The 27,793-nt window shown below is 36.8% G+C and overlaps 1 long non-coding RNA gene across 12 annotated transcripts in view; it reads left to right on the forward strand.

Annotated features, from left to right (window-relative positions):
• Positions 1–13,176, forward strand: part of LOC131752450 (uncharacterized) — a 53,807-nt gene extending 40,631 nt beyond the window's left edge. For 3 of the 12 annotated variants that reach the window (XR_010839747.1, XR_010839748.1, XR_010839749.1), the window contains 6 exons: positions 81–144; positions 900–1,005; positions 2,199–2,351; positions 2,635–2,764; positions 7,598–7,712; positions 9,749–11,385. This is a non-coding gene — a long non-coding RNA (uncharacterized lncRNA). Of the gene's footprint in view, positions 1–80; positions 280–899; positions 1,006–2,198; positions 2,352–2,634; positions 2,765–7,597; positions 7,713–8,313; positions 8,764–9,748 lie in introns of all 12 variants that reach the window. The other 9 variants (XR_010839745.1, XR_010839743.1, XR_010839744.1 and 6 more) reach the window with 6 other exon arrangements.
• Positions 13,177–27,793: the final 14,617 nt, after the last annotated feature.

Genomic DNA, 27,793 nt, shown 5'->3' on the forward strand with positions numbered 1-27,793 from the left:
GTGTAGAGTCTGTCAATTCAAACAGTGTGAGGACTTAATAATCTGGTGATTCTTTGAGGCTTCTTTCTGTTCTTTTCCAGAATTTTTGCATTTTCTCAGTCTTCCTACTAATGCCTCATACAGGAATTAAGCATGGAGACAAAGGTAAAGCCATTCCTCACCAGTGTGGCAGAGAGAAATTGTTTCTACTGAGGGGTGTGGTTGGCCAAATGTCACTGAATCCTCAACAGTGTGGCCTGGTGAGCACCACCCTGACAATAGCACGGGAAGTATTTCATGGTGAGAGGGCTCAGTGTCTGATTTTTCCTCTCTGCACTCTCCTAACCTCTCTAGTCACATGTCAGTATTGATTGTGCCTGTGTGAGTCCTGCCTGCATTGCTGTGACCATACCATGTAGAATCAGGTGTAGAGTAATTGTGCATCCTCTGCAAATTGCCAGGTTTCTGAGCTCAAGCAAGTTTAGTGCTATAAGTGATTTTTAGACGACTGTTCTTTATTTCCCTATCATGGCAGTTTTCTCCTCCCCAATCCATTAGGTCATCTTTGAGGATAAAATAATTCTGAGGTTTAATTTTCAGAATATATATGCATTATATGCATTGTTGTAGTTGAATTGTTCACCAAGCCAACATTTTCCTGGAACTTTAAGCACATTCCGACAGTCTGATTGCACATTTAATTTGTCTGGCAGAAAATGTTGGACAATATTTGCCCTTATGGAGGCCAGAGAGCCTAACACAATTAATGTTGTTGGAATAACTCTGGAAACATCCTAACAGAGCAATGAATTATCTTATTTAATAGGAGGGTACATTATTGAACCCTACTGTCTTATGCCTGACAGACCAATGGACAGGTTTACTTCTAATCTTTCCACATTTTTATTCTACTCCCACAGGGTAACAAGGATAGAGCTCAGGTTTCCTATGAAGATGTTTATTCCTTCCACTTAAGATGCGACATGAAGGAAAGGCCCATCCTAAGAGGCCAGTGGGAATTCTCAAGTCAGTAAGCATTTGTCCCTAAAATATTGACCTTCCTTCTAAGGATTATATAATATTCCAATTACCATAAGGCACTGTCTATGATAATCAGCTGTGGAGCCTGGATCACTGATGTGGGGTCTGGTCTCCATAACTGAGTAGAGTAGATAAGGGATGAACTTCAGAGTTTCTTTCACTTTCTGAGGTGAGCAGTGCCCTATTTTAGAAACTCATGTGTAACAATGATTGCTATAATAATTTATCACATTTAAAAATCTGAACAAAATGAGTTACATAATTACTTCTGTGAAACTGAGGTCTAACATAGATACCAACCCTAAGCAAAATATTTACAGGGTGAAGATCAGTGATTTCATTTGTGTGGTATCAGGAAGAACTGTTGTATTAGAAAGCTAAGCTGCTTGCATGCATTAGAGGAACTAAACTGTACAGTGTCTATTCATATCTAATTTTCAGGTGAAATTACAATCCTTTGGGTCTTTAGCTGGCAGCATAAATATGCTTGTAGTAAACAGACCCTGGGGAACTAGCACATGAGCACTGAAGATTCTAGAAATGGTTGTACCTACACTTGAGCCATTCACACAGTTGTGTGAGCTTCTGGAGTCCTCTCTTGAGGGCTATTTAAAGGTGGTCAAAATACAAATTATGGATTTTTACTTTTCCCTAGTAAATGAAACAAATATATGATAATTAAAAAGTAGGTACTATATGTGAGACCTTCACAATATATTTTAATTTGCTTGCCAACCAGTCACTAGGATTGAATTATTGTTTGTTTGTTTTTTGTTTTTCTCATCAACCAAAGAGCAATACACGTGTACTGGCTTCAACTATATACTGCATTAAACATTTTCAGATGTGAAATGATTAAATTTCCAGTTATTGTTTGTTTGTTTTACATGGATTTCCTTAGCCACTTTTATATACTCCCAATGGATTTCTAATGTGTTTAAAGAAAGATTCTAGTTATAATGAATGAAGTTATGGTGGGTACACTGAGGAAACTTGAGACAAATGTCTTAGAACAAATATTTCTAAACTAATATGTTCCAAGGAGTGAGCATTTATAGTTCTTGTCATATTGATTGTCACTGAATATCTTTGAAGTATTCCTTATAACAACTTGTTACTAAATATTACATTAGGAAAGTTTTGTTTCTCAACTCCCTAATTTCCCTTGTGCTTTGCAGATTGGAAGTGACGTTAGAGAGAAGGAACATTTTGCTGCTTGTAATTCTCACTGCCACACCAAAGAAGTGCTGTTTTTGTTACTTGCACCAACTCCATTCTCTGGGAAAAATCAAAACAATGCCTTCCATTAGTAATATCCAATTTTAATAAATGTATGTTCCTAGATTATTTTATTATTTTATTAAGCAATTTAGAATTTTATTGCTTTTGTGAGGTGTCTGTTAATCCAAAGAGTGTGAGGCATTAATAATCTGGTGAGTCATATGAGGCACTTTTCCACCCCAAATTTTTGCGCTGTCTTTTGAATAATTTCAGAAACATCTCAGTAGAGTGATAATATGTATTACATGCATACACATAGTGAACGCTCCTGTTCAGTTGACAAATTGACTTATCCTACTTCTCATCTAGATGCACATTTATTCTTTCCCACAGGTTGACATTTTCCAAAAACTAGGTTTCGTATGGATGAGTTTATCCCTTCCCCTTGAGATGAGACATGAAGGAAAGTGTTGGGGATGATTCTGCTTCCCATCCTCAAAGGCCTGTGTGAATTCTCACAAAGGTAAGCATTTTGTCCTGAGGATACTGATATTCTTTTAGGGACTTGCAATGTTCCAATGACACTGAGAGTCTATCTGCATTAGTCAAACATGGAACTGGGTCACTGATTGTGTTTGCTGGTCTCCATGACTTAGTAGCATGGACTGTGTATCCAGTGGTGATGGGATCCTTATTGTTCAGTGTCTGTCACCTATCTCAGGCTCACAGTTGCTTTATAAACATGCTGGGGCCAATGATGGCTTCAATAATTGATCTGTTGGAAAATCTGGACAAAATGAGTGACAGAATCACTTCTCTGAAACTGAGTTCAAGATATATAAAAGGACATATAACAAAATTAGTGTTACTCTGAAGTAGACTGTGATAATTTAAGGTGCATTTGTAAACCCTAGGGTCAGTACTAAGCGAATAATTCAAAAACATTAAAAGAACTACCAAAGAATTAAAATAGTACAATAAGAAGTATCTATTTAATACAAAAATGGCAGCTAAGAATGAACAGAGAAACCAAAATGATATGACATCTAGAAAACGGATAGGAAAATGGCAGGCATAAATCTAACCACATGACCATTATATTAAATTTAAAAGACAGAAACTGGGAGATTTCATTTAAAAATTAAACAAGGGCTTCCCTCGTGGCGCAGTGGTTGAGAATCTGCCTGCCAATGCAGGGGACGCGGGTTCGTGCCCCGGTCCACGAAGATCCCACATGCCGCGGAGCAACCAAGCCCGTGAGCCACAATTACTGGGCCTGTGCGTCCGGAGCCTGTGCTCCGCAACAAGAGAGGCCGCGATAGTGAGAGGCCCGCGCACCGCAATGAAGAGTGGCCCCCGCTCGCCACAACTAGAGAAAGCCCTCGCGCAGAAACGAAGACCCAACGCAGCCAAAAGTAAATAAATAAATTAATTAATTAAAAAAAATTAAACAGATATACACTGTTTAGAAAAGAGATACTTTAGAACAAAAAACACAAACTGTCTGAAAGTAAAAGATTAGTAATTATATCATGCAGAGAATACCCTGAAGAGAGCAAGAGTGGCTATACTGACATCAGAGAAAATAGTCTTTATGGTAAAATATTACTAGAAATGAAGAAGGATATTATATGATAGAAGGTTTAATTACATAATCATCAAGTAATAGTGTCTCAAATTACGTACAGCAAAAACCGACATGATCAAAAGGATAAATAGGCAATTAAGCAGTAACATCTGGGCTCTTCAGTACCCTCTTCTTAATAATTGATAGACCAATACAGAGAATCAGTGTGGTTATAGCATACTTGAGCAATCTTATCAACCAAGTTGACCTGACATATATAGAACAGTCTACCTAACAATAACAAAGCACAAATTATTTTCAAACACATCTGGAACATTTTCTGGCATAGGTCATATGCTAAGTTATAAAACTGAACTCAGTGGATTTTAAACGATTGAAATTGTGTAGAGTGTTCTGTGAACACAGAAGAGTTAAATTAGAAATCAAACAAGTCAATCTGGGTTATTACTAAATATTTGGAAATTAACATCTTTTACAAGAACCCATGGTCAAAGACAAAATTATAAAAGAAAACATTTAGAACTGAGTGGGGTACAACTAAAGACATGCCTAAAGGGAAATTTATAGTTTTAAATAATTATATCAGAAAAGAGGAAAACTATCAAACAAATAATCTAAGCTTTAACCCTAAGAAGCAAGAAAAAGACTAAACTAGAGAATTAAACCCAAATCAAGTAAAAGGGAGTAAATAATAAATTTCTGAGCAAAGGTCAATGACATAAAAGTAAAACCCAGAATAACTATAGGGAAAACCCATGAAACAGAAAGCTAGTTTTGTTGGAGGAATGCTACTATTTGTCTCATTGTGTTTTCTTGAGAGGAGGTGGTTGTAGAGGAAAGCAACGCTCTAGCTGCACTTTAAACTCAGTAACATGCCATTGATATTAGGTTTACATTACTATCAATATCAATGCTGATCTCTGTGAAGTTTCCAGAAGATTCATTGACAATATACCATCATTCAAATTTACCTGTTGCTAGCCAGTAGTTTTTTTGATTTGTTTTTGTTTATTTGTTCATTTTATTTTGCTTGTCAATAGTTTAATCTATTTTGGGAGGACCCTTGTTATAACATCAGATACATACATTAATAATATGGTGAGTCCTCCGTTGTTTCCATTCCTGTAGATTCTAGGATTTTTGACACTTCTGTGCTTAGCTCAAAGCAAAAAGGCATTGGACATTGAGAGTGCTTGAATAGTTCCTTCTTTTTTAGGAATGAAGATGATGTTGGGCCAAAATGAGGTATATGATTGAGAGAAGGTCCCTGAAACCTCAACAGTATGTCCTGTTGAGTGACCATTTGAAGAGAATGGGAAACTGCCCCAAACACAGTTCATGACAGAATGGAACACTCTATGCACTCCTTACCTGTTTAGTTACTTTTCTCAAATTAACGAGTATTCACAGTGTATTCTCAACATAGTCGATGTCACCCTCCTGGGGTGAAAAATTGGTTCTTGGGGATCAAAGGAAATCTTAAATATTACAGTGGTTCATTGTCCTCCAAACAGCCATAATACATAAGCATATATAGAGCATATCTGTGGTACTAAAATTTGGGGGCAGGGTTGAAAACTAGGAGAAAAATGTCTAAGAAGGATATCCAGGCAGGTGATGGGAAAAAAAGGTTGTGAAACACTTTTGAACATGTTTCTGCCATCCAACTATATAAAAAACAGGTGTGATGTAAGCCAGAGCACTTGTTACCATTTGCCAAGATTTTCTTAGTAGTAGCAGGTTTTACAGAGACAGTGATTTAAGAAGGTTGTGTTTCTTTTCCCATTAGAGGCACTTAATATCTTTCTCTTCCTCAATATTATCTTAACTTAGGTCTTAAATATTTTCTGAAGAAGTGTGTCTGTGTAGGTTCCTTTGAAGGCAATGGCTGCTTATCTTCTATTGAGACTTTCAGAAAACTCTAAGTCCACATCTATATATTTCCAGCAGGAATATTTAGGACTAAATTTGCTGTGTCTGAGACCAATGGCTATTGCCATTGTGCAATAACATATTGACAATGACATTCTATTTCTCACCCCTGAGATTTCCAGATCTTTGTTCAGCAGAAACCAAAGTTCTATTGGACACAAGTTATCTAAAGCTATTACATGTATGTCACTATATGATAAGAGATGTAGTTATTATAAAAATAACATCTTTAAAATACTTGTTGAAATTTTAGGTAAGATTATTTTGGAAAAATATGTTGGAAAATAGAATTATAAGCTATCACATTATGATAAATATTTCTAAATTTGTTTATTGACTTGTCAGGAAGCAAGAAAATGAAATAAGACAGTGGCCTAATTACCTAATTAAGCTAAATTACTCTTAAAAAGAATAATTTAGCTTAATCCTATGTTTCTAGGTATTTGGATATTATTGACAGGCATATTTTTTCTAAAGATGGTCTTATGATAATTGATAAACTAGAAACAATTTTCTTTTGCCATTGGAATTGTTGGGAGCTTCTGTTGGACTTCACCGGGTTGTAATAGAAAAACCATGTTTTCATTGATCTGTACATAATAGTAAAAAAATTGTTTTCTAACATTTAGTCTTAATGGAATGGGAATATTTTACCTTGCTAACATAATTATTGGTCAGATACTCTCTGTGTCTATTGGACCTCAGGAGGAAAGGAGAGCAGTGCCTGTCTGAAGGTTGTGCACATAACACACAAAGGACTTAGCAACATCCACCCTGCCCAGTCTGTGTGTAGCACAGGATATCCACATTTTATGAATGTTTTATTGTTAAATTAGATTACATGCATGTGTGTTTGTGTACAGTTTATATGTACACATAGATGCATTTATATCTGCATATACTCTTTCTTAAACTGTTATTTTTCCTCTTTTTTTTTCCTGTCAGGTGATAGAGCCTAGAAGGAAAAGGAAACTGTCTATGCTTTTGCCTTAACTTTTGAACGTCAGTTCTAGAGAAGGAGGTGACAACTTACTTCTCAGCCAGTGCTCTCCCTTCCTACCTGTGGTCCTTTGGACAACCTCGCAGGTGTGACTATACAGGCAGGGAACTGCTTGTTTATTAGAAAAAGGCCTCAGATGGATAGGCATTGATAGATCTTGCTCTTCTTAAGTCTGATGACATTTGGTTGTAGCTAAATAGCATTAAAAACCAATCCAAGAGCCAGATGAGAGTGAGAATAGTAATTGGAAGTTACAGGTTTGGGTCATAACAGGTCTTCCTAAATGGGGGTCTTTCCTCAACTATTCTATCCTAAAACTAAATCTACCTCTATAAGACCATTTACTAAGTTATTCTCAGCTCTTTATTTGTATGATTGATTCATCAAATGGGGTTTTAATTTCTTATGGCCTGATGTTTTTAGATTCATTTTTGTGACATAAGCACCTAACGGGCTGTCAGACATAGAGTAGGCTTTCAATAAAATTTTATTGAGAATAGATATATGAATAGATGATATAGAATGATTTTATAAATAACCTGGCCAACTAAGCAGAAAAAAATAAATTATAAAAAAGAAACAATTTTCAGCAGGATCCAGGCAATCCAGTCAGCTTTGGAAATGTACAAGAGAGAAAGGCTCTGATACAAGGTGCTGATATTGAAATGTATAGAGTTATGAGCAGCTAGGTATAATTTCAGAGCTGCGTAACAGGGTAGAAAGCAGCTTCCAAATGAAATCAATCTGGGAGAGTACCGAAGGGTGACTTCCCAGCTTCCAGCTGAATTGTCTTTTTCACTGGAAGTGGTGTTTCTTTTCTTTACCCCCCCCCCCAGAAGATGACTTCTTGGGAACTCTTTTGGGAATGAACGATACCAGTAAATCCCTGAAGCAAGATTCTTCAGACAGAGCCTATTCACCTACCTGCTGTCCAAGGGCTACCCTCTGAAGGTAAGGTTTTTGTCAAACTAGTCCTTGCTTTCTAGGAGCAACCACATCTGGATAGAAAGTTAGATGTTGATTTTCTGAAGACTGATGACTTGTGGTTACATTCTAACTGAAAGGCCAGATTGTGTAATGAGTTAAGAGATATAACTTCTCACCGGTGTGAGGTGATACCTCACTGTGGTTTTGATTAGCATTTCTCTAGTGATTAGTGATGTTGAGCATCTTTTCATGCATTTGTTGGCCATCTGTATGTCTTCTTTGGAGAAATGTCTATTTAGGTTTTCTTCCCATTTTTGGACTGGGTTGTTTGTTTTTGTGATATTGAACTGCATGAGCTGCTTGTATATTTTGGAGATTAATCCTTTGTCAGTTGCTTCATTTGCAAATATTTTCTCCCATTCTGAGTGTTGTCTTTTCGTCTTGTTTATGGTTTCCTTTGCTATGCAAAAGGTTTTAAGTTTCATTAGGTCCCAGTTTTTATTTTTGTTTTTATTTCCCTTACTCTAGGAGGTGGGTCAAAAAGGATCTTGCTGTGATTTATGTCATAGAGTGTTCTGCCTATGTTTTCCTCTAAGAGTTTTATAGTGTATGGCCTTACATCTAGGTCTTTCATCCATTTTGAGGTGTCACCTCACACCGGTCAGAATGGCCATCATCAAAAAAATCTACAAATGATAAATGCTGGAGAGGGTGTGGAGAAAATGGAACCCTCCTGCACTGTTGGTGGGAACGTAAATTGATACAACCACTATGGAGAACAGTATGGAGGTTCCTTAAAAAACTACAAATAGAACCACCGTATGACCCAGCAATCTCACTACTGGGCGTATGCCCTGAGAAAACCATAATTCATAAAGATACATGTACCACAATGTTCTGCAGCACAATTTACAATAGCCAGGACGTGGAAGCAATCTAAATGTCCATCAACAGATGACTGGATAAAGAAGATGTGGCACATATATACAATGGAATATTACCAGCCATAAAAGGAAATGAAATTGAGTTATTTATAATGAGGTGGATGGACCTAGAATCTGTCATACAGAGTAAAGTAAGTCAGAAAGAGAAAAACAAATACCATATGCTAATGCATATATATGGAGTTTTAAAAAGTGGTACTGATGAACCTAGTGGCAGGGCAGGAATAAAGATGCAGATGTAGAGAACAGACTTGAGGGTAAGGGGTGGGGGGAAAGGGGAAGCTGGGATGAAGTGAGAGAGTAGCATTGATGTATATACACTACCAAATGTAAAATGAATGGCTAGTGTGAAGCTACTGCATAGCACAGGGAGATCATCTTGGTACTTTGTGATGACCTAGAGAGATGGGATAGGGAGGGTGGGAGGGAGGCTCAAGAGGGAGGGGATGGGGGAGATATGTATACATATAGCTGATTCACTTTGTCGTACAGCAGAAACTAACACAACATTGTAAAGCATTTATAATACAATAAAGATGTGGGGGAAAAAAGAGATACAACTTTTCTTATATACCTTCATAACTTTTCTACATCTCAGTTAGTACATTTACTGTTAATATGAAAGATTTCCTTAACTTTTCTTATCCAACAAACTAAACTCCTTGGCTGGATCCATTGTGTTACCAGAGAATTATTATATGCATGAGATATAATAGATTCTCAATAATTATTAGACTGGAAGGTAGACAAGTAGTTTTGCCTGAAATAATTGAGTCAATGAATGAGTGACCTAGAACTTTAAAGAGCCAAATTCAGAAGGGAAGAAACAGATAAAAATCTAAGATAGTTGGAGATCGCCATCATTTTTTGGCCAAGCAAAGGAGGAAAAGTATCACCAGTGTTTGGCATCCTTTAGGAAGTCTTAAAGTCACTTTTCTGACCATAGCAGCCACCCAGCTGCTGAAAATGTGGTTTTCTCTGCGTATTCTGGGTAGATTTTTTTCCAGAACATGTAGAGGAAGAGTGTACAAGGATTTCATAGCCGCCCCCCCCCCCGACAGGCTTCTTAGAAAATGTGTGCCTCACCTTTGCCAATTTTCCCCACTGTCCTTGCAGGTGATGACCACAGAGACGAGGTGGATTTGTTACTGTGGGTACCATTACTTCTGCCATCAACTTCTGCAAAACAATGATAGTCTTCTTTGTGCATGGAAACTCTTCTCTTTCCTGTGATGCAGTGGATTCCTCCTGCAGATAAGAAATGCTTAACTGAGAAATGCTCATGTTGGGATATCATCGATGAGACTTTAATTTGGGCATGGTGACTGTTTCCCTTGCTTCCACTTGACTCAATCCCAGGAGCCTCAGTAGAGGAAATATTATTGCACAAGAAACTCAGAATGATGGAATTTCTCAGTGCTCCCATAAATATTCATTTATAATTTTCATTTGCCATGTGGTAAATTTAAAAATTAAGATCTATTAAATTTTTTTTCAAAAATTCAAAGCATATCTAAATATCTAATATATAAATTAAGTGCCCTCCTCCCTCCCAATTCTATCTCCCAGAGTTACCCTCTATTAAGTGAGTTGTGTGCATTCTTTAAGTGGATAAATGCACACACACACAAACACACACACACAAGCTATTTGGGGGGGTTCTGGAAGTGGAGCTATATTGTACACATTATTCTGCAAATTGCATTTCATTTAACAGTTTTTTCAATACCCTTTTTCTGTTTCAGTAATACATATCTGTGTCATTTGTTGAATGACTGCATGATTGTTTTGTACATGAAATATAATTAAATGTTTTAAGCATTTCTCATTCATAGATATTTATGTTAGCACCAAATTTCTGTGCAATGAACCTCCCTATATATCAATAATTTGCATTTGTCTATTATATCATAATAAATTACTTAGCAGTGGAAATACTGGGATTAAGTATATGCACATTTCAAATTTTGAAAATGATCACAAGATTTCTTTTAAAATGTGGTAACAACTTTATCCTCAAATGGCAATGAATGAGATTGCCAGCTTTCCCACAACCTTACAGATAATGAATTTTATGACTATTTAAAAACTTTGCCAGTGTGATAGCCCAAACTATTGTCTTAAACTGTATTTCTTTCATTTTTGAGTGTGATCATTTTTTCATATGTTTATTAGCCATTTGTATTTTTAAATTTTCTTTTTATATCCAATTTTGGGGGTGGGTGGAGGTTTTAATCTCTTGCTAATTTCAGAGAGCTCGTTTATTATTGGGGGAATAAGTTTTCAATTGTCAAGCATTACAGATATTTTTTACACACTTTTAAACTTTATTTTTGTTATAAGAATGTGTATGATTGTTATGTGTCCAAGTATAACCATGTTCGCTTCTGTGGCTTCTGAGTTCATGTCATTTTAGAAAGATATTTACACTGATCCCATAAAACTCTTCACCTATGTTAACTTCTAATTCTTTTGTGTTTTTAATTCAAATTATTAAATCATGAGAAAGTTTTTTTATTTCAAATCTTAAAGTTGCCAAGTTATTTGCCATTACTTGCGATTATTTGCCAATAATTGCCCATTTATCTGTAATGCCATCTTGCATATATGCTGTATTCTCATCTGTGACTGGCTCCATTTTTGTTCTGTGGGTCTGTGTGTCTCTTCTTCTGCCTCCTGTCTCATGTGTCTTCTCATTGGAAGAAATTACAGTTTAGACTGCAATTTCATCAACTTCAATAAATTAATTTAGTGGAGAATTGGTTTTTAACAATAGTCTTCCTATCCAAGAACAAGGTATGTCTTTCTTTTTATTCAATAATTTTAATTACTGTTAATATTTTCACTTTGTGGTGGGGGTATCTTCTTTCAGTTTATTTTCTTACTTGATAATTTTTCTATAACTGAAAGTTTTATTTTGTTTGGGGGGTAAGTGATCTCCTTACTCTTTCTCATGGCTTTTCAGATTTTTTTTTCAAATTATGTACTAAATCCTTTGAAAATACTGATAGTTGTGATTCTCCTCTTCCAAATGATCTGGATTTTAGTTATGTTAATAAAATTCACTGACTGGTACTTTCAGAGCACTTAAACAATTGTGGAAATATTACCCACCATTGATTTAATTAGGTTTTAATGGATACTTCTTGGTTTTGACCAGCATGTTTTTGCTGGTCTATTAAGCAAAAAGACTCCAGAAACCTACTGCAGCAAGGGAAAACACCACTTTGACAAGGTTTATCAGTGTTTCAAAAGCAGGAAATTAGGGCTTTGAGGGATGGGCTGATGTGGTTTAAGGCAGGATTTTCAAGGCAGGGAACTGGTTAGGAGTGGGCAAAATTTGTCCTGCGATAGTTTGAAGTCGGTGACAGAGTAAGATGAGGACTTTGATGTGAGTTTAGATAATCAAATTTTGTCTGATGAATGAGCTACTTCCCTATATGAGTAATATGTTATCAATGATGGAAGAACTATTTGCTTAGATGAACAAACCGAATTTATTTGTTGGTTTATAGTTCTGTCTTGTTTATAGAACCCTGCTAGGGGTGGTATCAGGTCTTAGTTCCAATAGGTAAGTTATTTTGATGTAAGTGGTCTCAGTCATCAAAGTAAGATGCTAATTTTAAATTTGAGATTCTTGTGTATTATGTTAGGAAAAGTCTCTTACCTTTTATATATTTCTAAAGAATTTAAATCAAAACCAAGTGGTAGATGTAATCAAATGCTTTTTGCATAAACAATTATATTATTCTTTAAACTTTTATCATTGTGAAATAATTCATTTTTAATATTGAAATTTCCTTATATGCTTTTATTTTTCATTCAACAAACTTATTTTGGTTAAAAAAAGTTTTGTTTTTTAAATTTACTACTGAATTATGAGTATCTTAATTTGATTTGGAATTTTTGCAAGTGTACTACTTAGATGAAACTGATCTGTAATTTTCTTTTTTGTTCTATTTTTGTCATGTTTGTATATTAGATTTTCTGGTTGTGTTAAAATAATTTTAAGGATTTTTGTTTTACTCTGTGCTCTAGAATAGGTTGGAAAGGTTTAGCATCAACATTAGCAGTTAAGCTAAAACATTTAAATCATCTGAATTCTCCTTTGTTTTTGGTGGTTTGGAGTAGAACTGAAGCTAACTGGCTAGAAAGTGTTCTCACATTTTTCTATGGTTTTTGCTTATTTTTTGTTTTATATCTTATATTTAACTTGTTTTCTACTAGAAAATCACAGTCCAAGTAGATTTTCAAACACGGTAGGATAAAGTAATACAAAGCGTTCTTTCATCACTCTGTTAATTTCTCTTGTCTCAATTAATATCCATTTTCATTCCAGTCTTGGTTGTTTCTGCTATGTCATTTTTAATGAAATGAGTTTGAATCATGGATTTTTAGAATCACTAGTTCTCCATTCCCCTGTCCCCCAATCAGCTCTTTGGTATAATTTATCAGTGTTGTTTTTTTTAATGTTCTAATTTATTTATATATTTTTTCTGTATTCCTCTGTGGTTTTTTCCTAATAAATTCTTAAACATGTGTAATCCACTGATTTTCACTTGTTCTAGGTAATGAAAGATTTTCTCTGTTCTGAATTTTATAAAACTTCATACAGAGTATAAGGAGAAAAGAACAGTGACTTTGCAAATACCGGTAACCCAGGTTCTACCACATTTTGCCATATTCACTTCATGTTATTTTTTAAGTATTTTTAAATAAGTTAGAGAAATCATAACACTGCTTTCCCCCAGAAGCATTTTTTAAATTTTATTTTTAAAATCATAATATATGTTACAAAATTCAAAATTGAAAAAAGATTTTCAGTGAAAGGTAACTTATCTTTTCAATTCTGTCTTCCATAACCATTCAATTTCCCTTTCCTGGAGACAACTAGTGTTACAGTTTCTTGTGTTTCCTTTCAGATATACATATACACATACATACACATACACACATCACACACACATCCCAAAATGTGTGTGAGTATATGCATAGATACACACACATACTTTTATAGTGTTCTGCACTTCCTTTTATTTTATATATCTATGTAATGTATAAATATTTTTACTATTTCTAGCAGATCAGCTCATATCAGTAATGAAGAGCTTCCTTATTTTTAAAAAATTTATACTTTTACTGGTTCTGATGAACCCAGGGGCAGAACAGGAATAAAGAGGCAGATGTAGAGAACCAATTTGAGAACACGGGGAGGGGGAAGGGTAAGCTGGGATGAAGTGAGAGAGTGGCATGGACATATATACACTACCAAATGTAAAATAGATTTCTAGTGGGTAGCAGCTGCATAGCACAGGGAGATCAGCTCAGTGCCTTGTGACCACCTAAAGGGGTGGGATAGGGAGGGTGGGAGGGAGACACAAGAGGGAAGGGATATATGTATACATATAGCTGATTCACTTAGTTATACAGCAGAAAGTAACACAACATTGTATAGCAACTATACTCCAATAAATATGTTTTAAAAATATTTGTAATTTTACACAGGTAAAATTTACATAGTTAAATGTATAGATCTTAATAGTGTAATTCAATGAGTTTTCTTAAAAGTATATACCCATGTAACTACTACCTTATTGAGGAGGTAGAATATTTGTTATTACTTGAGAACGTCTCTTACTGCCTCCTTCCAGCTAAGCCTAATTCTCATAGGAGACAATGTTCTGATTTCTATCATCATAGATTAGTTTTGCCTGTTCTCACAATTAATTAAATGAAATGACACAGTATATGTCTTCCACTCATCATAATGATATTGAGATTTATCCATGTTATTCCCTGTATCAGTAAGTTTAAATTTTTTTCTGTTTAGTTATAGAGTAACATCCATTGAATGGGAATATTGCAATTTGTTTATTCATTCTCCTGTTGATGGACATCTGGGTTGTTTCCAGTTTTTAGCTATTTTGAGTATGTTAGCAAATCTTTTATGCAATTACCTAAAAATGGAATTTGCTTGATTATAAGATATATTTTGCTTAATTTTATAAGAAACTATCAGAGTCTTCTAAAGAGGTGGAAATTTTTCACACTCTCCATATATATCAGTGACATATGATATTTTCAATTACTATCCATCATCACCAACATTTGAAGCTGTCATTCTTTAAATCTTATTAACTTGAGTGAGTGTGAGATATTATCTTATTGTGACTTAAGTTTACAGTTTGGTCACTTAAGAAGATAAAAAAATTTTCATAAGTTTAGCTGCCAGTTATAAATCTTAGATAAAGTTTCTATTTAATTTTTCCCAAAATTTTATTTATTATTTTGAAGTAAATTTAGACTTACAGGAAATTTTCAAAATAGTACAGATAATTCTTATATATTCTTTACCCTGATTTCCTAATGTTAACATCTTATATAACCATTATTATAACATGTTATGATATGTATAATATATACATGTTAATACATGTAGCAATCTTTGAAATACATAAATACTATTAACTTGTCTGAAGACCATAATTTTTTTAACATCTTTCTTGGAGTATAATTGCTTTACAATGGTGTGTTAGTTTCTGATTTATAACAAAGTGAATCAGTTATACATATACACATGTTCCCATATCTCTTCCCTCTTGCATCTCCCTCCCTCCCACCCTCCCTATCCCACCCCTCTAGGTGGTCACAAAGCCCTGAGCTGATCTCCCTGTGCTATGCAGCTGTTTCCCACTAGTTATCTATTCTACGTTTGGTAGTGTATATATGTCCATGCCACTCTCTCACTTTGTCACAGCCTACCCTTCCCCCTCCCCACATCCTCAAGTCCATTCTCTAGTAGGTCTGTGTCTCCATTCCCATCTTACCCCTAGGTTCTTCATGACCTTTTTTTTCCCCTTAGATTCCATATATATGTGTTAGCATACGGTATTTATTTTTCTCTTTCTGACTTACTTCACTCTGTATGACAGACTCTAGGTCCATCCACCTCAGTACAAATAACTAAGTTTCATTTCTTTTTATGGCTGAGTCATATTCTATTGTATATATGTGCCACATCTTCTTTATCCATTCATCTGATGATGGATACATAGGTTGCTTCCATGCCCTGGCTGTTGTAAATATAGCTGCAATGAACATTTTGGTACATGACTCTTTTTGAATTATGGTTTTCTCAGGGTATATGCCCAGTAGTGGGATTGCTGGGTCGTATGGTACTTCTATTTGTAGTTTTTAAAGGAACCTCCATACTGTTCTCCATAGTGGCTGTATCAATTTACATTCCCACCAACAGTGCAAGAGGGTTCCCTTTTCTCCATACCCTCTCCAGCATTTATTGTTTGTAGATTTTTTTGATGATGGCCATTCTGACTGGTGTGAGATAATATCTCATTGTAGTTTTGACTTGCATTTCTCTGATGATTAATGATGTTGAGCATCCTTTCATGTGTTTGTTGGCAATCTGTATATCTTCTATGGAGAAATGTCTATTTCGGTCTTCTGCCCATTTTTGGATTGGGTTGTTTGGGTTTTTTTAATATTGAGCTTCATGAGCTGCTTGTAGATTTTGGAGATTAATCCTTTGTCAGTTGCTTTATTTGCAACTATTTTCTCCCATTCTGAGGGTTGTCTTTTTTTTTTTTTTTTTTTTTTATCAAAGGTGAATTTATTTTTATTTTTTTTTTTTTAACATCTTTATTGGAGTATAATTGTTTTACAATAGTGTGTTAGTTTTCCCTCTACAACAAACTAAATCAGTTATACATACACACATGCTCCCACATCTCCTCCCTCTTGCATCACCCTCTCTCCCACCCTCCCTATCCCACCCCCCCAGGCGGTCACACAGCACAGAGGTGATCTCCCTGTGCTATGCAGCAGCTTCCCACCAGCTATCTAATTTACATTTGATAGTGTATATATGTCCCTGCCACTCCCCCACTTCGTCACAGCCCACCCCTCCCCCTCCCCATATCCTCAAGTCCATGCTCGAGTGAGTCTGTGTTTTATTCCTGTCCTACCACTAACCTCTTCATGACATTTTTTTCCCTTAGAGTCCATATATATGTGTTAGCATACGGTATTTGTTTTTCTCCTTCTGACTTACTTCACTCTGTATGACAGACTCCAGGTCCATCCACCTCATTATAAATAACTCAGTTTCATTTCTTTTTATGGCTGAGTAATATTCCATTGTATATATGTGCCACATCTTCTTTATCCATTCATCTGTTGATGGACACTTAGGTTGCTTCCATGTCCTGGCTATTGTAAATAGAGCTGCAATGAACATTTTGGTACATGAGTCTTTCTGAATTATAGTTTTCTCAGGGTATATTCCCAGTAGTGGGATTGCTGGGTCGTATGGTAGTTCTATTTGTAGTTTTTTAAGGAACCTCCATACTGTTCTCCATAGCGGCTGTATCAATTTACATTCCCACCAGCAGTGCAAGAGGGTTCCCTTTTCTCCACACCCTCTCCAGCATTTATTGTTTCTAGAGTTTTTGATGATGGCCAATCTGACCGGTGTGAGATGATATCTCATTGTAGTTTTGATTTGCATTTCTCTAATGATTAATGAGGTTGAGCATTCTTTCATGTGTTTGTTAGCAATCTGTATATCTTCTTTGGAGAAATGTCTATTTAGTTCTTCTGCCCATTTTTGGATTGGGTTGTTTGTTTTTTTGTTATTGAGCTGCATGAGTTGCTTATAAATTTTGGAAATTAATCCTTTGTCAGTTGCTTCATTTGCAAATATTTTCTCCCATTCTGAGGGTTGTCTTTTGGTCTTGTTTATGGTATCCTTTGCTGTGCAAAAGCTTTTAAGTTTCATTAGGTCCCATTTGTTTATTTGTGTTTTTATTTCCATTTCTCTAGGAGATGGGTCAAAAAGGATCTTGCTGTGATTTATGTTGTAGAGTGTTCTGCCTATGTTTTCCTCTAAGAGTTTGATAGTGTCTGGCCTTACATTTAGGTCTTTAACCCATTTTGAGTTTATTTTTGTGTGTGGTGTTAGGGATTGTTCTAATTTCATACTTTTACATGTAGCTGTCCAGTTTTCCCAGCACCACTTATTGAAGAGGCTGTCTTTTCTCCATTGTATATCCTTGCCTCCTTTATCAAAGATAAGGTGACCATATGTGTGTGGGTTTATCTCTGGGCTCTCTATCCTGTTCCATTGATCTATATTTCTGTTTTTGTGCCAGTACCATATTGTCTTGATTACTGTAGCCTTGTAGTAGAGTCTGAAGTCAGGGAGCCTAATTCCTCCAGCTCCATTTCTCGTTCTCAAGATTGCTTTGGCTATTCGGGGTCTTTTGTGTTTCCATACAAATTGTGAAGTTTTTTGTTCTAGTTCTGTAAAAAATGCCAGTGGTAATTTGATAGGGATTGCATTGAATCGGTAGATTGCTTTGGGTAGTATAGTCATTTTCACAATGTTGATTCTTCCAATCCAAGAACATGGTATATTTCTCCACCTATTTGTATCATCTTTAATTTCTTTCATCAGTGTCTTATAGTTTTCTGCATACAAGTCTTTTGTCTCCTTAGGTAGGTTTATTCCTAGATATTTTATTCTTTTTGTTGCAATGGTAAATGGGAGCGTTTTCTTAATTTCACTCTCAGATTTTTCATCATTAGTGTATAAGAATGCCAGAGATTTCTGTGCATTAATTTTGTATCCTGCAACTTTACCAAATTCATTGATTAGCTCTAGTAGTTTTCTGGTAGCATCCTTAGGATTCTCTATGTATAGTATCATGTCATCTGCAAACAGTGACAGCTTTACTTCTTCTTTTCCTATTTGGATTCCTTTTATTTCTTTTTCTTCTCTGATTGCTGTGGCTAGAACTTCCAAAACTATGTTGAATAAGAGTGGTGAGAGTGGGCAACCTTGTCTTGTTCCTGATCTTAGTGGAAATGGTTTCAGTTTTTCACCATTGAGAACGATGCTAGCTGTGGGTTTGTCATATATGGCCTTTATTATGTTGAGGAAAGTTCCCTCTATGCCCACTTTCTGCAAGGTTTTTATCATAAATGAGTGTTGAATTTTGTCAAAAGCTTTCTCTGCATCTATTGAGATGATCATATGGTTTTTCTCCTTCAGTTTGTTGATATGGTGTATCACATTGATTGATTTGCGTATATTGAAGAATCCTTGCATTCCTGGGATAAACCCCACTTGATCATGGTGTATGATCCTTTTAATGTGCTCTTGGATTCTGTTTGCTAATATTTTGTTGAGGATTTTTGCATCTATGTTCATCAGTGATATTGGCCTGTAGTTTTCTTTCTTTGTGACGTCTTTGTCTGGTTTTGGTATCAGGGTGATGTTGGCCTCATAGAATGAGTTTGGGAGTGTTCCTCCCTCTGCTATCTGTTGGAAGAGTTTGAGAAGGATAGGTGTTAGCTCTTCTCTAAATGTTTGATAGAATTCGCCTGTGAAGCCATCTGGTCCTGGACTTTTGTTTGCTGGAAGATTTTTAATCACAGTTTCAATTTCAGTGCTTGTGATTGGTCTGTTCATATTTTCTATTTCTTCCTGGTTCAGTCTCGGCAGGTTGTGCATTTCTAAGAATTTGTCCATTTCTTCCAGGTTGTCCATTTTATTGGCATACAGTTGCTTGTAGTAATCTCTAATAATCTTTTGTATTTCTGCAGTGTCAGTTGTTATATCTCCTTTTTCATTTCTAATTCTATTGATTTGAGTCTTCTCCCTTTTATTCTTGATGAGTCTGGCTAATGGTTTATCAATTTTATTTATCTTCTCAAAGAACCAGCTTTTAGTTTTATTGATCTTTGCTATTGTTTCCTTCACTTCTTTTTCATTTATTTCTGATCTGATCTTTATGATTTCTTTCCTTCTGCTAAATTTGGGGGTTTTTTGTTCTTCTTTCTCTAATTGCTTTAAGTGCAAAGTTAGGTTGTTTATTCGAGATGCTTCCTGTTTCTTAAGGTATGATTGTATTGCTATAAACTTGCCTCTTAAAACTGCTTTTGCTGTATCCCATAGGTTTTGGGTCGTTGTGTCTCCATTGTCATTTGTTTCTAAGTATTTTTTGATTTCCTCTTTGATTTCTTCAGTGATCACTTCGTTATTAAGTAGTGTATTGTTTAGCCTCCATGTGTTTGTATTTTTTACAGATCTTTTCCTATAATTGATATTTAGTCTCATAGCGTTGTGGTCGGAAAAGATACTTGATACGATTTCAATTTTCTTAAATTTGCCAAGGCTAGATTTGTGACCCAATATATGATCAATCCTGGAGAATGTTCCATGAGCACTTGAGAAAAATGTGTATTCTGTTGTTTTTGGATGGAATGTCCTATAAATATCAATTAAGTCCATCTTGTGTAATGTATCATTTAAAGCTTGTGTTTCCTTATTTATTTTCATTTTGGATGATCTGTCCATTGGTGAAAGTGGGGTGTTAAAGTCCCCCATTATAATTGTGTTGCTGTCGATTTCCCCTTTTAAGGCTGTTAGTATTTGCCTTATGTATTGAGGTGCTCCTATGTTGGGTGCATAAATATTTACAATTGTTATATCTTCTTCATGGATCAATCCCTTGATCATTATGTAGTGTCCTTCTTTGTCTCTTGTAATAGTCTTTATTTTAAAGTCTATTTTGTCTGATATGAGAATTGCTACTCCAGCTTTCTTCTGATTTCCATTTGCATGGAATATCTTTTTCCATCCCCTTACTTTCAGTCTGTATGTGTCCCTAGGTCTGAAGTGGGTCTCTTGTAGACAGCATATATATGGGTCTTGTTTTTGTATCCATTCAGCCAGTCTGTGTCTTTTGGTGGGAGCATTTAATCCATTTACATTTAAGGTAATTATCGATATGTATGTTCCTATTACCATTTACTTGTTTCGGGTTGTTCTTGTAGGTCTTTTCCTTCTCTTGTGTTTCTTGCCTAGAGAAGTTCCTTTAGGATTTGTTGTAGAGCTGGTTTGGTGGTGCTGAACTCTCTCAGTTTTTGCTTGTCTGTAAAGGTTTTAATTTCTCCATCAAATCTGACTGAGATCCTTGCTGGGTAGAGTAATCTTGGTTGTAGGTTTTTTTCCTTCATCACTTTAAATATGTCCTGCCACTCCCTTCTGGCTTGTAGAGTTTCTGCTGAAAGATCAGATGTTAATCTTATGGGGATTCCCTTGTGTGTTATTTGTTGTTTTTCCCTTGCTGCTTTTAATATGTTTTCTTTGTATTTAATTTTTGACAGTTTGATTATTATGTGTCGTGGCGTGTTTCTCTTTGGGTTTATCCTGTATGGAACTCTCTGTGCTTCCTGGACTTGATTGACTATTTCCTTTCCTACATTAGGGAAGTTTTCAACTATAATCTCTTCAAATATTTTCTCAGTCCCTTTCTTTTTCTCTTCTTCTTCTGGGACCCCTATAATTCGAATGTTGGTGCGTTTAATGTTGTCCCAGAGGTCTCTGAGACTGTCCTCAGTTCTTTTCATTCTTTTTTCTTTCTTCTGCTCTGCAGTAGTTATTTCCACTATTTTATCTTCCAGGTCACTTATCCGTCCTTCTGCCTCAGTTATTCTGCTATTGATCCCATCTAGAGTATTTTTAATTTCATTTATTGTGTTGCTCATCGTTGCTTGCTTCCTCTTTATTTCTTCTAGGTCCCTGTTAACTGTTTCTTGCAAATTGTCTATTCTATTTCCAAGATTTTGCATCATCTTCACCATCATTATTCTAAATTCTCTTTCAGGTAGATTGGCTATTACCTCTTCATCTGTTAGGTCTGGTGTGTTTTTATCTTGCTCCTTCATCTGTTGTGTGTTTTTCTGTCTTCTCATTTCGCTTATCTTACTGTGTTTGAGGTCTCCTTTTTGCACGCTGCAGGTTCGTAGTTCCTGTTGATTTTGGTGGCTGTCCCCAGTGGCTAAGGTTGGTTCAGTGGGTTGAGTAGATTCCCTGGTTGGGGGAACTAGTGCCTCTGTTCTGGTGGATGAGGCTGGATCTTGTCCTTCTGGTGGGCAGGTCCTCGTCTGGTGGTGTGTTTGGGGATGTTGGTAACCTTATTATGATTTTAGGCAGTCTCTCTGCTAATGGATGGGGCTGTAGACCTGTCTTGCTCTTTGTTGGGGATAGGGTGTCCAGCACTGTTCTTTGCTGGTCCTTGAGTGAAGCTGGGTCTTGGTGTTGAGATGGAGGTCTCTGGGAGATTTTCGCCGTCTGATATTACGTGGAGCTCGGAGGTCTCTTGTGGACTAGTGTCTTGAGGTTGGTTCTCCCACCTCAGGGACACCGCCCTGGTGCCTGGCTGGGGCGCCAAGAACCTTTAATCCACACGGCTCAAAATAAAAGGTAGAATAAATAGAGAGGAAAGAAAAGGAAGGAAGGAGGGAGGGAGGGAAGGAAGGAAGAAAGGAAGGAAGAAATGAAGGAAGGAAGCAAGAAAGCAAGGATGGAAGGTGCAGAGGAAGAAAGGGAGGAAGGAAGAGAGGAAGGGAGGAAAGAAGGGGGAAGGAAGGAAGAAAGGAGGGAAGGAGGGAAGAAAGGAAGAAAGAAAGGGAGAAGACAGAGTAGTATAAAGTATAGTTATTAAAATAAAAAATAATTATTAAGAAGAAAAATTTCCTTTTAAAAAACAAACAAACAAAAAAAAAACAAACAAACAAACAAACAAAAAACAGAAAAATGGGTCGGTCTAACCCTAGGACAAATGGTGCAAGCAAAGCTATACAGACAAAATCTCACACAGCAGCACACACATACACACCCACAAAAAGAAAAAAAAGGGGAAAATAATAGTATATCTTGCTCCCAAAGTCCACCTCCTCAACTTGGGATGATTCGTTGTCTATTCAGGTTTTCAACAGATGCAGGGCACTTCAAGTTGATTGTGGAGCTTTAATCCGCCGCTTCTGAGGCTGTTGGGAGAGATCTCCCCCTCTCCTCTCTGTTCGCACAGCTCCTGGGGTTCAGCTTTGGACTTGGTCCCGCCTCTGCGTGTAGGTTGTCCGAGGGCGACTGCCCTTCGCTCAGACAGGACGATGTTAAAGGAGCAGTTGATTCGGGGGCTCCAGCTCACTCAGGCTGGGGGGAGGGAGTGGCACGGGGGCGGGGCGAGTCCGCGACGTCAGAGGCCGATGTGACGCTGCACAGGCCCAAGGCGCGCCGTGCGTTCTTCCGGGGAAGCTGTCCCTGGATCCCGGGACCCCGGCAGTGGCGGACTGCACGGGCTCCCGGGAGGGCCGGTGTGGAGAGTGACCTGTGCTCACACACAGGCCTCTTGGTGGTGACAGCAGCAACCTTAGCGTCCGACACCCGTCTCTACTGTCCGTGCCGACAGCCGCGGCTCGCGCCCGTTTCTGGAGCTCCTCTACGCGGTGCTCTTAATCCCCTCACCTCACACCCGAGGAAGCAAAGAGGCAAGAAAAAGTCTCTTGTCTCTTCGGCAGCTCCGCGCCCGGTTCTAGGGCTCCTTTAAGCAGCGCACTTAATCCCCTCTCCTCGCGCCCAGGCAGCAAAGAGGGAGGAAAAGGTCTCTTGCCTCTTCGGCAGCTCCAGACTTCTCCCGAACTCCCTCCCGGCCAGCCGTGGCGCACTAGCCCCCTTCAAGCTGTCTTCACTCTGCCAACTCCAGCCCTTTCCCCGGGATCCGACTGAAGCCGGAGCCTCAGCTCCCGGCCCCGCCTGCCCCGGCGGGCGAGCAGACAAGCCTCTTGGGCTGGTGAGTGCTGATCGGCACCGATCCTCTGCGGGAATCTCTCCGCTTTGCCCTCCTCACCCCTGTGCCTGAGCTGTCCTCCGCGGCTCCGGAGCTTCCCCCTCCGGCGCCCGCAGTCTCCGCCCGCGAAGGGGCCTCTAGTGTGTGGGAGTCTTTCCTCCTTCTCGGCTCCCTCCCACTGGCGTAGGTCCCGTCCCTATTCTTTTGTCCCTGTTTATTCTTTTTTCTTTTGCCCTACCCAGATATGTGGGGAGTTTCTTGCCTTTTTGGAGGTCCGAGGTCCTCTGCCAGCGTTCGGTGGGTGCTCTACAGGAGAAGCTCCACGTGTAGATGTATTTCTGATGTCTCTGTGAGGAGGAAGGAGATCTCCGCGTCTTACTCTTCCACCATCTTTAAGCCGTCTGAGGGTTGTCTTTTGGTCTTGTTTATGATATCCTTTGCTGTGCAAAAGCTTTTAAGTTTCATTAGGTCCCATTTGATAAAGGAGGTAAGAATATACAGTGGAGAAAAGACAGCCTCTTCAATAAGACAGGTACATGTAAAAGAATGAAATTAGAACATTCCCTAACACCGTACACAAAAATAAGCTCAAAATGGATTAAAGACCTAAATGTAAGGCCAGAAACTATCAAACTCTTAGAGGAAAGCATAGGCAGAACACTCTATGACATAAATCACAGCAAGATCCTTTATGACCCACTTCCTAGAGAAATGGAAATAAAAAATAAATTAACAAATGAAGACCATAATTTTAATTTTGCCAATTGTCCACTAATGTCCTTTTTTCTAATTCAGAATCCAATTCACGATTCCATATTGCATTTTTTGTCATGTTTCCTTTTTCTCTATGCCAACCCCCTAATCTGGGGGAGTACCTCAGTCCTTCTTTATATTTCATAAACTTGACACATTTGAGAAGAACTAGGCTGTAATTTTGTACAGAAGTCCTCAATCTGGCTTGTCTGATACTTTAATGATGAGATTGGGGTTATGCAATTTTTGGTAAAGATAACACCGCGTTGATAGTGTGTGCTTTTAGTGGATCATATCACGAGTTCATGAAGTCAATATGTCTTATTTCGGCAAATGTTAAATATAGTCACTTTTGGTTAAGGTGGTGTATGCCAGGCGTCTTCACTACAAAGCTACTAATTTTCTCTTTTCAATTAACAAATATTTTGTGAGGAGATACTTTCGGACTATGCAAATATTGTCTTTCTCATCATACATTTACTCACTAATTTTAGTACCCATTGATCATTCTTGCCTACATAAATTAATACTATGATGTTTGCCTAATGATAGTTTTCTATTTCCATGATACTTTCTACACTTATTCATCAGAATTTAACTATAGGGCAGAACTCTTCCCTGCCCCCGTCTCCATTTTTTATGTATTTGGTTGTTGTTCTACATCAGTGTGGATTTATGATATTTACTTTAGTCTATGGGTTTTCATATATTGTTATAATTATTTATTTTTACTTCTAAATTTTTTTTTAAGATTTGACCATTGGGAGCTCCTTTAAAGTTGGCCCCTGTGTTCTTTTACCATGCCCACATAAGTTTTTGAGCACTTCTTTATTTTCTGGTTCCACAGATGTTCTAGGCTTATCTTATATTTTCCTTCCCCAAACCTGGAATCAACCATTACTTCAAGGAGCTCTGGTTCTTTGTATTGGAAAATAGTATTTAGAAATGAAGATCTGAGTGTTATATGTGCTCATTGCTACTGGGAAATCATTTCTTCTAGGCCCTACTAATGCACAGAGTTGGGAAATATTTTTAGGTTTACTCATACACACATGCACCCACCTAAAAAACTTCTCTCTCTCTCCATCTGTGTGTTTGTATCTCCATACTAATGTTTCTGATTATGACTTATTTTATTCTTCCCTCTTTCCCTATTTGTAACTCCTTTCTCTAACAGCAAGAAACCTACGTTTCATTATTCACAATAGTTTCTTATTTCCTTAATACAATATGTAGTAGTTTCAGAATTGCTAAAACATACCCCTTTAAAAAGGAAAGCACTAACTAAAGTACAGTGTTCAAATACAGGGCTTTTGTTTCTTTACCCTTACAGTATCCAGTCAACACGCTAAATAGATAGGTTAGTTTTTCCCCCGAACCCCCTACATATGTTAATCTTAGAATCAGGTATTTCTCTTATTGTTTATATTCCAATTTGAGTTCCTCCCCCTCATGGTTGACTCTATTTTTGCAATATGAAGCATTACTGTGGTTCTAAGAATTAGAACTCTAAGGATTGTTGTTCTTCCCCCATTACTGGTCCCATTCCTCCCACCTTTCCAGGTAACTAGTCTCCTTAGTTTCTTGTTTATCTTTTCTTTTTTCCTTGTTCACAACTGGGTAAATACATGTATATTTTTTCATATCCCCATCCTTCTTACATGAATGGCAGCATATTATAGATGGTCTTTTACAGTTTGCCTTTTCCACTTCATCATCATGGAAATCATTTCATCAGTATGGAGATTCAAAGAGGTCTTCCTCAGTGTTTTTGGTTGATACTTAACTCTGTACATATTGCGATATGTTCCACCACAGTGCTCTATGAGAATTGTTTGCAGTAGTTTTAAATTGCAGAAACTTTTAAATTGGATTGTTTATTCACTCTTCATTTGTAAGGGTTCTTTATATTATGAGGATACACATTTCTTGACCAATATTTGTATTGCAAATATTTCTCCCATTAAGTAACTTACATTTTCCTTCTTTCTCTTTATTTTCCTTTAAATGACCATGTGGTCTGAGTTTTTAAATAACCCAAATTTTCTAATTGTTCATCCCTTACTGCTGTTATTCTCACACTATTTTCCTTTTTATTTTGATCTCTTTTTTTTGACTGAGATGAAATTAACATAACACAAAATTAAACCTTTTAAAGTGTAGTATTTAATGGCATTTAATACATTCACAATATTGTACAACCACCAGATTTATCTAATTCCAAAACATCTTCAGTACCCCAGAAGAAAACCCATACCCATCAAGCAGTCAGTACCACTCCCCTTTCCTTACCTTTTCATTTTTAAATTGTGTTTTTATAAACAGACATTTTTAATTTTGATGAAGGTTCAGTATATCAGTTTGATTCTTTACTTTTTAGTGTTTATTGAGAACTTACTGCTAAAGTTTACAAATATATTCTGTTTTCTTCTAGAAACCTTATTTTTTTCACATCTTTATTGGAGTATAGTTGCTTTACAATGTTGTGTTAGTTTCTGCTGTATAACAAAGTGAATCAGCTGTATGTATACATGTATCTCCATATCCCCTCCCTCTTGAGCCTCCCTCCCAACCTCTCCATCCCAAGCCTCTAGGTCATCACAAAGCAGGGAGTTGATCTCCCTGAGCTATGAAGCAGCTTCCCACTAGCCATCCATTTTACATTTGGTAGTGTATGTATGTCAATGCTCCTCTCTCACTTCGTCCCGGCTTCCCCTCCCATCCCTGTGTCCTCAAGTCTGTTCTTTACACCTGCATCTTTATTCCTGCCTTGCCACTAGGTTCATCAGAACCGGTTTTTTAGATTCCATATATATGCGTTAGCATACAGTATTTGTTTTTCTCTTTTTGACTTACTTCACTCTGTATGACAGACTCTAGGTCCATCCGCCTCACTGTAAATAACTCAATTTCGTTTCTTTTTATGGTTGAATAATATTCCATTGTATATATGTGCCACATCTTCTTTATCCATTCATCTTTCAATGGACATTTAGGTTGCTTCTATGTCCTGGCTATTTAGAAACTTTATATTGATTACTCCTGCACATAAATATAGCATCTATCTCAAATCAGTTTTTTGTGTGGTGTGATATCAAGGTCAAGGGTTTGGGTTTTTTTTCATGTGCTCCTCCAGTTGTTCCAGAACAATTTGCTGAAAAGACTTTTCTTTTTCTTTTGAATTACCTGATGCCTTTGTTGAAAATAAGTTGGCTATATATGTGTGGATCTCTTTTGAACTCTTTATTTTTCCCTTTTTATATCATTCATTTTCATGGAAGCTTCATAGTAAATCTTTAAATAAGGTAGTGTGAATCCAAACCTTTGTTCTTTTATTTCAAGGTTTTTGTAGACGAGGGAGCTGGTTTATGGTATTTTCACTTAAATTTTAGAATTAACTTGTCAACTTCCTAAACATGAAACCCTGCTGAGATATTGATTTTAATTACCTTGAACTTATAGATCAATTTAGGGAGAATTGACATCTTAACAAGATCAAGTCTTCTGATCCATGAAAATGGTCTATTTTCCATGTATTAGGTCATCTTTAATTTCTCACAGTAATCTTTTATAATTTTCAGTATAGAAGCATAATTTGTAGTTTTCAGTAGAGAAACATACTTTGTTAAATTTATCTATTTTATTTATTTTTGTGCTAACATTGTAAATAAATATTTAAAATTTTTACAGACTTTGTTGCTATTATATAAAAATAAAACTGAGTTAATACATTGAGCCTCTGTCCTGTGGCCCT

Source organism: Kogia breviceps, chromosome 3, assembly GCF_026419965.1.
Source record: "Kogia breviceps isolate mKogBre1 chromosome 3, mKogBre1 haplotype 1, whole genome shotgun sequence".
Lineage (NCBI taxonomy): Eukaryota > Metazoa > Chordata > Mammalia > Artiodactyla > Physeteridae > Kogia > Kogia breviceps.